Source organism: Suncus etruscus, chromosome 5, assembly GCF_024139225.1.
Source record: "Suncus etruscus isolate mSunEtr1 chromosome 5, mSunEtr1.pri.cur, whole genome shotgun sequence".
In the NCBI taxonomy this organism is placed as follows: Eukaryota; Metazoa; Chordata; class Mammalia; order Eulipotyphla; family Soricidae; genus Suncus; species Suncus etruscus.
In genome coordinates, this window is record NC_064852.1 from 59,980,989 (window position 1) to 59,996,240 (window position 15,252).

Below are 15,252 nucleotides of genomic sequence, written 5' to 3' on the forward strand. Positions count from 1 at the left end.
TGAACAAGACCAGGATTCTATGCTCATAACACAAGCAACTCATAAAACTGAACACAAAGGCGGAAGCAGTATAACCAGATGTTGGTGATAACCCAAAACAAAACTAAACATAAAAGTCCTCTCAATAAAAAGTCAGATAGATATTAAAGGCATCAATGTGTTGGCTACAATAGCTTGGTTATCAGTTAATGCAATATCTGCGATGACAACATAAATTCATCTTTTTTATTATGTGAATCCCCTTTTAGCTAAGTTATCTTTGGTATAGACAAAGCTTAGACATGTAGCTTTCCACAGTGGCAACAGTATCATAAAGAATACTACAAGGTGTTCATATTTTAGATTTTTTTCCCCATTTAAGAGCAACTCATTCTGAGACTAACCATATAAAAAAAAATGTGAGCTGCTTTTTGTTGCAGAAACCAAGAATAAGGACATTAAATAGCTTTCTAATAGGGCTGCACTAAATGTGTATTACAGACTCAGGGCTTGTACATGACCATGATGACTTCAAAGCCCTCCCATGTGATCATCCCATCTGTATATTTTGTATCTGTGAGATCCTTATGTTCATCCTACACATATGTCAATTGGATTCAAAAGTATCTATTTAGTATTACTATTTATTATTCACTTGGCTTCTAGTAATGAACATAATGAAAAATGGTTTAAATGTCTGTGAATCAATATGCGTGCAATTTAAACATTAACTGGAAGGATTTTTGTTTGTTTTGCTTTTAAGTAATATAGATTCAATTACTTTGGTCTATCATGTCAGATACTGAATATTAAAATCTCAGAAAGGAGTAAATCCACAGAAAAGTTTGTAAAGTTTGCTTTAAAGGACAAGAATTTTTATTTACTTGCATCAAGTGAAAGATAAAGTTGGGAACTTTTAGAGGCAGCAGGAAAGTTTAATGAAAGAATCAAACTTCATTTTCCTCTCAAATTCTCACTTCTCCAGTTTCATTGCTATTTTTTCCTTTGATGCTGTCCCAGTCAATAGATCTTTTCACAGCAATAGCCAAAAATAGTTAGACAAAGATGTGATTTTCTTTCAATCCAGAGAGAGAATTTTCTACAGAAATACTAAATAGAATAGTCCTTAAACACTATTATCTAGGTTTTGTTTGAGAAGCCCTGTAATAGATATAATGGAGGCAGAAGATTTTTACTTGTTTAATTAAGGATGCAACAAGAATGGACGAAGAATAGATATACAGAAGATAATCTGAGGCCTGATAGGACTGGTAGGACTTTTGCCTTGCACAAAAGGGACTGGGTTAAATAATCAGCACCCCATAAAGCTACCACAAGTTATCCCTGAGAGCAGACCTAGGAAAAAAATGTAGTACTGCTTGTTCTGGTAAAAAAAAAAAAATGGAATAAAGAAGTAGGTCTTCAGGGAAATTTCTAAGTGTGCTACTTGCCTTGTACACAGCTGAACTGAAGTCAATCCTTTCCAGCTTCGTGTTCTGAACCCAAACAAAATTGGTTCCCAAGTGCAGAGCCAGGAGTAAGACCAGAACACTGCCAGGTAAATCTCACACAACAGATGATAGATAGATAGATAGATAGATAGATAGATAGATAGATAGATAGATAGATAGATAGATAGATAGAGATAGAGAGATAGATAGATAAATAGGTGATTGATAGAAAGAAATATAAAAAGATAGATTGCATATATACAATTAAAAATCCCTTCCTCACATCTATATTCATTGTAGCATTATTTACAATAGCCAGACTCTGGAAACAACCAAGATGCCCTTCAACAGACGAATGGCTAAAGAAACTGTGGTACATATACACAATAGAATATTATATAGCCGTCAGGAGAGATGAAGTCATGAAATTTTCCTATACATGGATGTACATGGAATCTATTATACTGAGTAAAATAAATCAGAGGGAGAGAGATAGACATGGAATAATCTCACATTTCTATGGATTTTAAGAAAAGTTAAAGTCATTATTGTAATAATACCCAGAGACAATAAAGATGAGGGTTGGAAGGACTGGCTCACAATATGAAGTTCACCGCAAAGAGTAGTGAGTGCAGTTAGGGAAATAACTACACTAACAACTATCATGACAATATTAATGAGTGAGAGAAGCAGAATGCCTGTGTCAAATAGGGGCAGGGGTGGGAAAGGAGGGGGGACATTGGTGGTGGGAATGCCGCACTGGTGAAGGGAGGTGTTTTGTTTATGACTGAAACCCAACTACAATTACGCTTGTAATCATGGTGCTTAAATAAATAATTTTTAAAAAGATGGGTAGATGATAGATAGATAGATAGATAGATAGATAGATAGATAGATAGATAGATAGATAGATAGATAACAAGTGTCCAATATACGAGACTAGATAGGAATACCCAATAATGGCAAAAATGATAGGATTCTTGAGCCATTCCTCTAGCATTTCAGCTAGAGAAATATCTCAAAGCATCAAATAATGAGATTTGGGTTTTGGATTTGAAGGTGTCTCACTTTTTATCCCAAAAGACATTGAGCATATGCTCTACCCTCTGTTTCCAAGAGTTACTAGTACACTGTTCCCTAGTGGATCTTTTTTCTTTTCACCTCTGCTCTTCACCACATTTGCTAGTATAGAAAGGCAATTTTGAAATTTGATTGCTGCACTAGCAGTCCCACTTTATAGGCTTTATTTGCTATAACACGATTTATGATGCCTTGATTATCTCCATATGGCCAGTATTGCAAGTCACACATTTAATTTTAATGATTGATGGATTATATAAGGCTATTCCAATGGGGAAAGAAAAAGGCTTGACAAGGGAACATAGGTAACAAAGCCTCCCCATTCACATACACTTTTAATAAGTATAATTGTCATTGTACTCCAACTATACATCCTTTTAGGACAGCATGTGTGACTTTTAATGATATGCATGATGTAAATTAGATTTTGAAGCTTTATGGGGAATAAATTATAATTTTTTTGCTTAGATAAGTGGAAATTTTCAACTTCAAATCTGTCTTTAAATTATATGCTCTGCTTGTTAAGTACCTGTCACTAACAAATCTGGTTGTTTGAGACAGCATTGAAATACCTAAGAATTTTTTTACATAATCTATTTAACATATTGAATGCAAATGTATAGTTCTAGTTCAGATATCAGAGCTAAGTATTTACTAAAAAAGTCATGCTTTTGTTTCATGGATTCATTTTTAATGACCCCATTATTGCTGTTGCTATTCTCTTAGATCCCTTCTTTTGAATAGCTATCTCATTCATTTACAGAATCCATGTGATTCAAAGCAAATGAGGTCAGAGAGTCCATTGTTATTCAGAAGAACAACTAATCAATATGCAGCTTCCTATCACCCTCTCAATTTTTTATGAGATGAACACATTAGACAGTGCTCAGTGCTACTTCTGATTTTACTCACAAGAGCCACTATTGATATTTATACTCAGGGGAATAAATAAAGTACTATAGATTAAACCCAGATTGGCTACATTGAAGGTGAGTTCCTATTTCTTCTGCTCTCACACTATCAATTTTAGGGCAGTTAGTAGGAAAGTTTTGATATAGCTGAAAATTATTTCTGAATCAAAATTATTAATGGCAGGGGGAACATGAGTATACTTTACATTCATATTTTTGTACTATATTAGCATTACTTAAGTAGAAGAAATAATTTATTTGTTATATAAAGAAACATTTTGGAGAATAAAAAATAGTCAGGAATTAAACTACTGCTCCTAAATCACCACCTATCTTCAAATAAATTGAATAAATAGACCAGAACCATTTTTCTGTTTCCTGATTTTATTCATAATGTTTTTTTTTTTTTGTTTGTTTTTTGGTTTTTGGGCCACATCCGTTTGACACTCAGGGGTTACTCCTGGCTATGAGCTCAGAAATCGCCCCTGGCTTGGGGGGACCATATGGGACGCTGGGGGATCGAACCTAGGTCCATCCTACGTAGCGCTTGCAAGGTAGATACCTTAGCTCTAGCGCCACCTTCCCGGCCCCCATAATGTTTTTTTTTTATCATTCCTCAAAAACCTCTGTAAACATAATATTTCCAGGTGCTGGAATGTTGGCACAAGTGGTAAAGCATCTGCCTTGCCCGTGCTAGCCTAGGACAGACCACAGTTCAATCCCCCAGCATCCCATATGATTCCCCAAGCCAGGAGTGATTTCTTTTTTTTTGGGGGGGGGGTCACACCCGGCAGCACTCAGGGGTCACTCCTGGCTCCAGGCTCAGAAATTGCTCCTGGCAGGCTCGGGGGACCATATGAGATGCCAGGATTCGAACCATCCACCTTCTGCACACAAGGCAAACACCTTACCTCCAGGCTATCTTTTTGGCCTCTCCAAGAGCGATTTCTGAGCGCATAGCCAACAGTAAAAGCCGAATGTCACCAGGTGTGGCCCAGAAAAGCAAAAAAAATAAATAAATAAGAAAGACTATATATTTAACTACGCCTCTTTTTATTTGGAACCCAAACTAGCAGTGCTCAAGGCGTACTCCTGGTTTTATGCACAGAGATCTCTTCCTGACCAAGCTCAAGGGACCATATGTGTAAGGGCACACGCACAGTAATTCAACCTTCAGAGAATGAGTTGTGATGCAGTGTGGCTGAGAGAATTAATAAACTAAGACACTCATGTGGTAGAAAAGCCTGGATATAGGGTAGCTTTAGCCTTGTGGTCCAGAGCCCATCAGCCAAACAGACCTCTCTTTATTGAAAAGCTCAATCTACAATTGGAAGGGGAAGGATCCTGTGACAGACAGAAGTACCTATCATGAGCTAATCCAGTCTGGTGAGTTCTTTTATATGTAAAAAGGGGTAAATGAAAAGGAAAGGAGGAAGAAGCTGAAGAGAATCTTTGTTTTGGGTAAAACAATGAATAATCTAAAACATGGGATGTTTAGGATTGAGCCTGGGTTGTCTATATGCAAGGCAAGCACCCAACCTACAGTATATCTCTCCAGTCTTTTTGCTATTTTATTTCATCTTGACATTTTACAGCAGTTGAATTTGTGTATTTTATTCTTAGTACAATTAAGTCTATTGTAATATACCCTTAATTATTTTCAGTTCTTTCTTGATCTTAATTTCTCTCTCATTTTCAATTGTGTTAAATATTCCTCATTCAAGCACACTTTTAATGGGCATATTAATTATTGTTAATTTTAATATGTCTTTAAAATTGAGGCTAAATTTGTTTGCAGCATTGCATAAGTTTCAGTAGAACAATTTTCACTTATTCAAATGTATATACTACATTATATTCACACAAAACGACCTATTAGTCACAGTCCATTGTATCCAATCAATTCCTTTTACTCAATAGTACATATTAAATTTCTGATATAATACCACTTGAAATTAAATTGGTTCCCTTAAGACTCCTCATATGTACCAATAGCATAGGGATAGAATAATAAAAACAGATGCATTTCAAAAGAGATAGGATATGTGAATGAGCTATAGTAGATCTATCTTTTATGCTCAATTAACTTTAAACAATCAAATGTGACTTAATATAGAATACTCTTTATATATTAAAATTAGTTTCCCATTTATCTTTAAGCAGGCCAATAGCTAATAATTAAATATAATTATTTATAATAGTAAATTTTCAATATTCTTCATTGAAATCTTTAGGAATCCAGTATTACTTTGATCCTCAAAGAAGCATAGTGTGCACAATCACACACATATAATAGACACTCAATTATAAATCAATGACACTGAAAAATGTTAGAGCAAAGATACTTAATAGGGATCTCAGAAGATAAAATGCAATAACACATTGATAAAATTATTCATCATAACCAAGTGAAGTTAACTCCATGTTTGTAAGGATGTTTTAATATTTGTAAATCAAACTGATATTAGTCACAGCATTAAGAAATATAGACCATGAAATCAGAGTGGTGACACAGCAGTAGGGTGATTGCCTTGTACTCACTAACCTAGGACGGAACATGGCTCTGTCCCCCAGAGTCCCATATGGTCGCCCAAGCCAGGAGTGTTTTCTAAGCGCATAGCCAGAAGTAACCCCTGAACATCACTGGGTGTGGCCCAAAAACAAAAGAAAAAATATATAGACCAGAGAAGAAATTTAAAATAAAAGTTTAATGTTCTTGCTTTTATGTGGCTGACTTTATACAATGGTTTCCCCAAGAAATTTCTGGAGTTATATCTGAATATAGAACCAAAACTAGCTCTGAGAACTGCTGGGTGTGATCTTCTACATTCAAAAGAAATAAAAATCATACTGCGGAAATAGTACAGCGGTAACTTGACTAACACATCTGATCCAGTTTGATCTCTAGCACTTCATATGTTAGCATTGACAGGAGTGACCCTTGAGCATAGAGCCAGGAGTAATTACTCAGCACCACTGGGCATGAAAAAGAAAAAAAAAACAAAGAAAGGAAAGCCAAAAATAAAAAAGGAAGAATAAAAAAAAAAAAAACGAAAGAAGGGAGAATAAAAGAGAAAAAGTAAGATAGGAAGGAAAAAATAGAAGGAAGAAAGAAAATAGAAAGGGAGGAACTAAAATAAAAGGAATGAAGAAAAGAAAAAGAGAGAAAAAAGAAGAGAAAGTGAGAAAAGAAAGAGAAAGCAAGAAAAAAAGAGTAAGCGAGGAAAGTAAGAGAAAGGAAGGGAAAAGGTAAAGAATCAGAGAAGGAAGGAGGAACTGAGAGTGAAAAAGAAAGGGAGGAAGGGATTGGGAAAGAAAGAAACAAAGAAAGAAAAATTGATGAAGGAAGTAAAGAAGGGAGGAAGGAAGGAAAGAAGAAAGGAAGGGAAGAAGGAAGGAAGGGATAAAGGAAGGCTAGGAGAGTGATGGAGGTACTAAGAAATAGAAAATGAGAAAGAAAATTAGAAAGATCATATAATCTTTCACATGCTGAAAAAGCACTTGTCAAAATTTAACATCCACTTATGATAAAATGTAATAAATTGTGAATTCCAGAATTCTTGAATATATTTCAACATATTAAATAAAGTCCATATATAAAAAACCTAGAATATTCTAGGTTATAATATATATATAATCTAGAATATTCTAGATAAAATGTAATAAATTGTGAATTCTAGAAATCTAGAATATATTTCAACATAATAAAGTCCATATATGTAACCCATGGCTATAATCAAATTCATCTGTAAAACAGTAAAATAACTTTTGTTAGGGGCCAAGTGGGAGTGGAAGCAGTAAGGCATCTGCCTGAGTGCTCTAGCCTAGGATGGATTTCAGTTTGATCATTCGATTCCCCAGCTTCCCATATGGTACCCCAAGTCAGAAGCGATTTATGAGCCCATAGCAGGAGTAACCCCTGAGTGCCATCGAGTGTGACTCCAAAACCAAAAATAAATAAATTAAATTAAATAATCTTTGTTAGTAAAGAAAGAAAAAAAGAACAAGGATGTCTGCTTTCACTATTATTGATCAACAGAACTGTAAAATAAAATAATATTTTTTTCTTCTAAAAATTGCACTTTTTTGTGTGTATTTTGGTTGATGGGCACAATCAAGGGGGTTAGGGTTACACCTGACTCTGCACTGATAAATTATTCCTCGCAGTGCTTAGTGGACCACACGTGGTGCCAGAAAAAATGAACATTTATGTAGTTAAAGTATTACTATTTGTGAATAACATGACAATAGTAAAAACACAAAGAAATCCAACATCCACTTAATCATATAAAAATATGTAACTTGACATCATTGAAATTCAGCAAAGTAGCAGGAGACAAAGTCAGAATACATGGTTTTTGTTTCTAAAAGAAATGAGTTAGAGGGAAAGTATAATTAGAAAACAATTTTATTTAAAATTGCATCGAAGAAAACAAAATACTTAGGAATAAGCTCAAGAAAGGGTATAAAAGGATTATAAGTTAAAACATAAGCATTCTCTAAAAGAAACGGAAGAAGACATAATGAACGGAAAGAAATCTCACAATCATTAATTGGCATAATAAGCATTATTAAAGTGGACATATTATAGAATTCTACAGATTCAATGCAATCACTATATAGTACCAATACCATTTTTCAGTGAGATAGAATAATTTTAATCCAATTTTCTCAATTTGAATAGAAACATAAAATACCTTTAAGTACTTTCCATTATCTGTAATTGTTCACCCATTATTCCACTAAGTTCAGTAAAGTACTAAATTGTTTTCATTTTTGTTCTGCTTCTTTCTACAGCACTCTTATTATAAAACAGGTCATTTTGGTTTGGGAAGATTATTTATGCTACTTGTATTTGGGAAATTATAGGTCTACTCAGTTGAATTGCTCTACTCAGCTACGAAAAAGGATGAAATCCTGCCATTTGAAATTACTTAAAGTATATAATGCTTAAATAATTCAAATGAAGAAAGAAGTGTCATATGATTTTATTTGTTTTGGTACGTAGAGATTAGAAACAAATGTATCACACTATATAAAATTAAAATAAACTTTCAGTTTATAAAATGAATTTGTTGTAATTAGAAGAGAAGAGATAAAGGAAACAGGTAAATATATTTAGGCAAAAGAGAACAATTGTATAATAAAGGATAAAAGTGGGCTTTTTGTAATGAACTGAATAAATGCTTATTTTGATTTTGAAATGTATAGATATAACAAAATAGGATCTCAATAAACAGAATATATTAAAATTATTAAAATTAAAATGAATTTTCATCAGCACCATTTAGAAAAAGCAGTATGCCGGCAGTAAATCAAGCTGAGTTGAAAGTAGCTTGGGACATGCCTGTGTGGTAAAGAGAGCAGTTGCTTGAAGTTCCTAAGTACCACACACTTACACTCCAGAGCTATCCCATCTCACTGTACGCATAACTGACCCCTTGAGTTTATCTGAAATGCAAGAGAATCAATGTTCTAGATAAAAACGCAACTGCCGAAGCTTGAGTATTGACAGTTTACATATGATATTCTCCCCTTTCAGTTCCTAACTCTTTACTATATTTTATGCTCTCTCCCACTGTTCTCCTATAGGACTAAATCATTTTCCACAAATGTCATCTGTTCAATCGCATTCTATTGATTAGCGTTGATTTCCTCTCTGCCTGGAATTCCCACTCCACTAGCAGTGTTTCCTTCATACCACCTGCTAAAATAAGTTTTCTGAGCTAAATATATAGAATATAAAAGTCATGATATTCTGATGTCACATATTTTGTGGATAAATGATCAATAAATCACATTTTAAATTTAATTATGATTACACAGGTTCCTAGTGTATGGCAAAAATTTATCTGAGCTATAAAAATAATCCTGAACTACAAAATATAGTCCTGATACACAAACACATCCATTTAAAAACATATTTATGCCATTATTTATCATAGCATTTAGTACAATAACACTCATGAATAATACACTAAAAACTATTTATTTTCTATTTATCACTGACCTTTTCTTAGCTTATAATAGTTTGAAACCATTTCAAATAACCAGGAAAAAAATCAGAGATTTGGTTTGTTTTTGTTTATTGGGCGGAGGGGTATTTGAACCACACTTGAGAATTTCTCCTGGTTCTGTTCTCAGGTTCACTCCTGGTCAGTCAGTATCAGGGAACCTAGCTGTGTTGGGAATTGAACCAGCCTTTGTTTCATGTGAGGTAGATTCCTTAAGCCCTTAATATTTATCCACACCTTAAAGACAGTCTTTACTAGATTTCCATGAACTAAATTCTCTACCAAAGTTTATTTCCTCTGAAGTAAATTTCGTGAGAACATCTCACCATTTCTAAAATTTAATACGTAAGCAAAAATAGAATCTTAATATTGACTCAGCCAAGAAACCAGAAAACAAAATCAACTACCAGGAGTATCAATTTGTTAGAGACAGAAAAAAATTAGTATTTTAGCTATAAGTTACAGACAGATTTAAGCAGACAAGAGAAAAACAAAGGCTTTATAATTACAATGTTCAAACATAATTTGTATTACTAAAGTTACTTAAATCTGCAACATTATTGATCAGCAAATATATTCAAAGTTTGAATTAGCTTGTAACTATTCTCTTACTGTTAGAAAATTCTATATTGTCTACTGACTTTATTCACTAACAATTTTCTCAATATTTGAAACCTATCTCAGGCTTATTAGATTAGATAACTGATCTATTTGAGATATATGGGAATATATTATTATGGCCCAATAGTTGTAGTTATAGGATTGATATGAATAGAGTGTCTAGGCTTGATTGTACTTAGATAAAACCATGAGCTAGCATGAGCTCTCTACAAAAATGAGAAAGGTGAATAATGTATTCCAATGGAAAAAACAAAGTTCAAATATTTAAAAAAAAGTAAGGAATGAAGGCAACTTGTTCATCAGTATTTTAAAATGTATTTTCTATAGTAACTTCATAATGATACTTCTAAGAGGAAAAAAATTACCTTATTTAGAGAAGAGGGAGAAACAGATAAGAAAATTTTAAATTTCAACTTAAAAAATTTTCTCAAGCTGCTCTATAGTTTTTATCCTGTCCTTTGCCTTTAAAAAGGCATCGTTATATTTTTACTAAACATTTTCATATTTACCAGCATTTGGCCTTCTAGCTTCTTTTCATCAGTGCAAATGTTATAGGAAATGGATTGACCATCTGCAAAGAGAAAAAATCTGTAATGTGGAGAGTCAATTCTATAAATAAATATACTACAATAGATAGCACATTACCCTAATGTTTAAGCAAATATCACACCTTCTGAAGATATGTCACAGGCAGACATCTCTCTCAACCTGCTTAAAGAATAAGGGGTTTAATATTTTCATACTATTTTTCATGTAGTAGAAAATTGTTAGGAAAATCAAGTTTATTGGACAAAACATCTTGGTATTTGGGAAAGTTTCTCTTCTCCCTAGTCTTTGTTACTATAAGTGTAAAACGCAACAGTAGTAATCATAGATTTGTGAGTACAATCCAAATACTAGGCCTTTATCCCTATAAAACTAACATTGGTATTTAAACATTTAACATTGGTATTTTGTTTTCTATCTTACCATATTAAAGAATAATAAATCATCAACATTTATGACATACATCTTAGTGTTATTTGTTTGTTTGTTTTTGTTTTTTTTTGGCTACACCCATTTGATGTTCAGGGGTTACTCCTGGCTAAGTGTTCAGAAATTGCCCCTGCTTGGGGGGACCATATGGGATGCTGGGGGATCGAACCGCGGTCCTTCCTTGGCTAGCGTTTGCAAGGCAGACATCTTACCTCTAGCGCCACCTCACCGGCCCCACATCTTTGTATTATATATGCTGATTAAAATTATTCTCAAATACGTGGAAAATGATTGTATATTATTTTCATTGTTTTAAAAAGTTTTATCATGTAGCTCTCTGTATGGAAATACATACTTGCTTCTTACTAATTTATTCCTATTTTATTTATACTGGTGATAAATTTATTATATGGCCAGTAAATAAATTTTGGTCTCCTTGATTTTTATGTTCATACACAAAGATAATTTTTATATTAATGTATTAAGGCATTGTCTTAGCAGATCCACTAAGACTCTTCCTTGTTTTCACATATTTATCATGTTCACAATGAAATTTGGTGCTGATTTTCCAATCTTTTTGACTTTGATCTTGGCCTTGCAATGAAGTCACATGTAAATTATAAAGACCTCATCTTCAACTTTCTCTTGATCTATCATTAAATTATCAGATTTCCCCACACAACATAATTATGAAAGATTTACAATTTGAAAATTTTATTTTACAATTTCACATTGAACTGTTTTATGAAATATTTTTGTTCACATTTTATTCTTCCTACATGTCATATCTATGAGCAGAAGATCCTGTGTTCAAATGGTATTGATCATCATATTTTGTGTCATATTTTATGATTCCAAACATAATTAGTTGTTTTTATCATTAGACCAGGATTTTTAAATAAGATATATCATAAATAAAGAATATGTGTAATAAAATTACTCTACATTTGATCATGATAGGCTAAGCTAATATTAGGATGTAGTAAACTTTAGATGAAAGTGACAAAGGGCTGGAGAGTGAAAATAGTGAAATATAATGTTTGCTTTGCATGCAGCCTACCAAATTCCATTCCTGGCACTCCATTAGGTTTACTAAGTATCACCAGGAATGATCCCTGAGCACAAAAACATAGATTCATGCCTGTGCAATGACAAAGTGTGTCCCTACCACCACCAAAAAGATTAAAATTGCAAATATCTGAGGCTAAAAGAACACAAGTAGTGGCAATATAGATGGAGCAAGAGATGAGGAGTCTGCCTTGCTCCTGCTAGCCTAGGAAGGACCGCGGTTTGATCCCTTAGCGTCCCATATGGTACCCCAAGCCAGGAGCTATTTCTGAGCGCACAACCAAGGACTAACCCCTGAGTCTCACTGGGGGTGGCTGAAAAAATAAACAAAAAAAGAATACAACAAGTAGAGCCCTTGACTTGCAGATGGAAGACCCTGGTTAGAACCTCAGCACCCATAAGTGTCCAGAGTCTGCCTTGAGTGATCTCTGAGTGCAGAGCCAGGAATAAGCCCTGGGCACTGTTGGTTATAGTTCCAAAACAAAAGTAACAGATATCATTAAAAATGACAGCTAGATAAAACACGACAAATCTTTTCTGATGTATCAAGATGAGTTAATTTTAAAATCAAGGTATCATGAAGTTTAAGGCATGGTGCAGGGTTAAGGTCCTTTGCCTTGTGTAAGACTGATCCCAATGTAATACCTAGTACCTCATATACACCCCTAAACACCTCCATGAGTGATCTCAAAAATGACCTTAGCAAAATAAAAAGTGACCTAAAATATTATCCCCTCACAACAAATCAAGGTATTATACCACATATAGTATAAAATCATAAATGAGATTAAGATAATTTTAATAAAATTTTCTCTATCTAAATGAGAATTATATAAATAATGTAATAACCTACAGGGTTTTCACTCAATGTATGAAATCCCTCAGCATTACTGAAGGATGTCTAACCATATTGCTCTCCAATTTTCTATCTTCTCTGATATTCTTCTATCTATGCCTTTTCCTCTATAATGTTTAATATACACTTTGGGAAGTTAAACCTTTTTAGGACCTATTGTTTCTTAGCCAGTTTTTTTGTTATGAAATATTGATATTCTAATACTATTTATATTATGCTTTAGTTAAAATGCTAAAACATCCTTACTCTGTTTCTTATGTGCTATATTTCATTTTCATTACATGACATAAATACCCACAACACATTTCAAATATAGTTTCATGATGAATATATCATGTAATTATTTGTTATTAACTCCTCCCTTATTCTACCTTTCCTTCTCACATAATTCATGTTTTAATAATATTTGCCTAAAGTTTCAATTACTAGCTAAAATAATTTCATCACTACTGTAAATTCTTCCTTTAGTCATTTATAAACTGGAAGTGTTTACTAAGTCCTATATCTTTATTCATTTTTACCTTGAGGCAATGTGATGAATATAAAAGCTATTTCACTCTCAATGTTTTTCTTATTCTAGCATTTGATTGTAACTAAAAGTGGACTTTTCAAACATTGTACTTTATAAAAATCTCAGATATCTCTATTCTCTTCCATTTCTGCTTACAAAGTCAATAATCCTTTTCCGAGCTTAGATCTGCCGCTTGGAAAAAAAATGAGAAACAAGAAAAGTCTCTATTAAACATATTTTCTAAGGTAATATTTGTTCAGAGTTAAAGATTAATGAATTTAATAGTTTTTACAAGTTTTCAAATGTATAAACAATGCATACTATTTTGTCATATAATTATTGAACCTCATCATGACTTCTACCTATATTGCCTTTTAAAGTTTTTGAATTTCATTTCTAATTTTTTTCATATCCTCTTTTGCCTCCCTCTTTTCTTCTCTTTTACCCTCCTCCACCTGCTTTTTTTATTCCAAGATTAACCAAGTTAATCTTCCTAGACAATGTTTGATAGCATATGATCCCCCAAAGAAAGAAGTGATTAACTGATAAATTACCTTTATAATAGACAGAGGAAATCATAAATGTCTTGCTTATGCCATGATCTATAATTTTGTACCTCTACCATTAAAACATCTACATACAAATGTACACAATAACTAAAAATATAGTACAATTGGGGTTATTCCTGGTTCTGCTCTCAGAAGTTACTCCTGGCAGGCTCAGGGGACCATATGGGATGTCAGAGTTCAAACTGGGGTCCATTCTTTGTTGACCACGTGCAGGGCAAAGGCCTTACTGCTATTGCTATGGCCCTAAATAAGCTATTCTAATAATGTAAAATAATAATTAAAATTATACAGCTTCTGAGTATTTATTGTAAGATCAAGATAATGATGAATCATAATTCAACATAATAGAAAAACAATCCCTATTTTCAGAAATCTTAGTAAGAGGAGCTAGGCAATCAATGTGACAGATAAATTAAATATCTAATAAATAAATAACCTACAATAGTAACATGCACTTTCCTATTTGGAGATTTGAGTGAGAAAAATTTCAATGTTGACAATATTGATATTTTAAGAAAAAACCTGAAAGGTTTGTGATATATTCATATTCATGTATGTAGAGTACATAATTTCAGACCCAGAAAATTAAAAATTTAAAGATTTAAAGGATTGCATTAGTAAAATGTAAGAAGATACTCAGTCTGATTGGAAATGTGATATAGTAACAAAATAGTAGGAGATGAAGAGTAAAAGTTATTCAAGTGGTCCCTTTTTATGCAGGTTTTTTACTTTTGCCCTTAAAGAGATAGTAGTGTCTGGTTCATTGAACATAATAGTGAATTGTTCAACTTACAGATCTTTCTTGCTGCTGAATTGAAAACAAAGAAAAAGACCAGGAAATGGACATGGAGATAAATAAAAAAAAACTATCTCCATCAGCGAGGAAAAAAGGCATGATGTCCCGGATAATGACCACTTGTAGAGGTATTGAGAAGTTGCTTATATTTAGATATATTTTAAAGGTAGAATTATTTGCTGTACTGACATATTTGTTCTGAATTGTGATTGAAAGAAAGATATTTACAGAGACTTTAAAATTTGGGTCTAGGCAAACATAAAGAGAACATGTCATTAAAAACGATAGATGACAACAAATGATAAGGACAACACAGAGCATTGATATTTTAGATTTGACAATAAATAAATACTTAAATTACAAAAAATGATGGGCTCGTAGAGGATAGTGCTATAAAGGAAGCATATGTAAATTAGTAAAA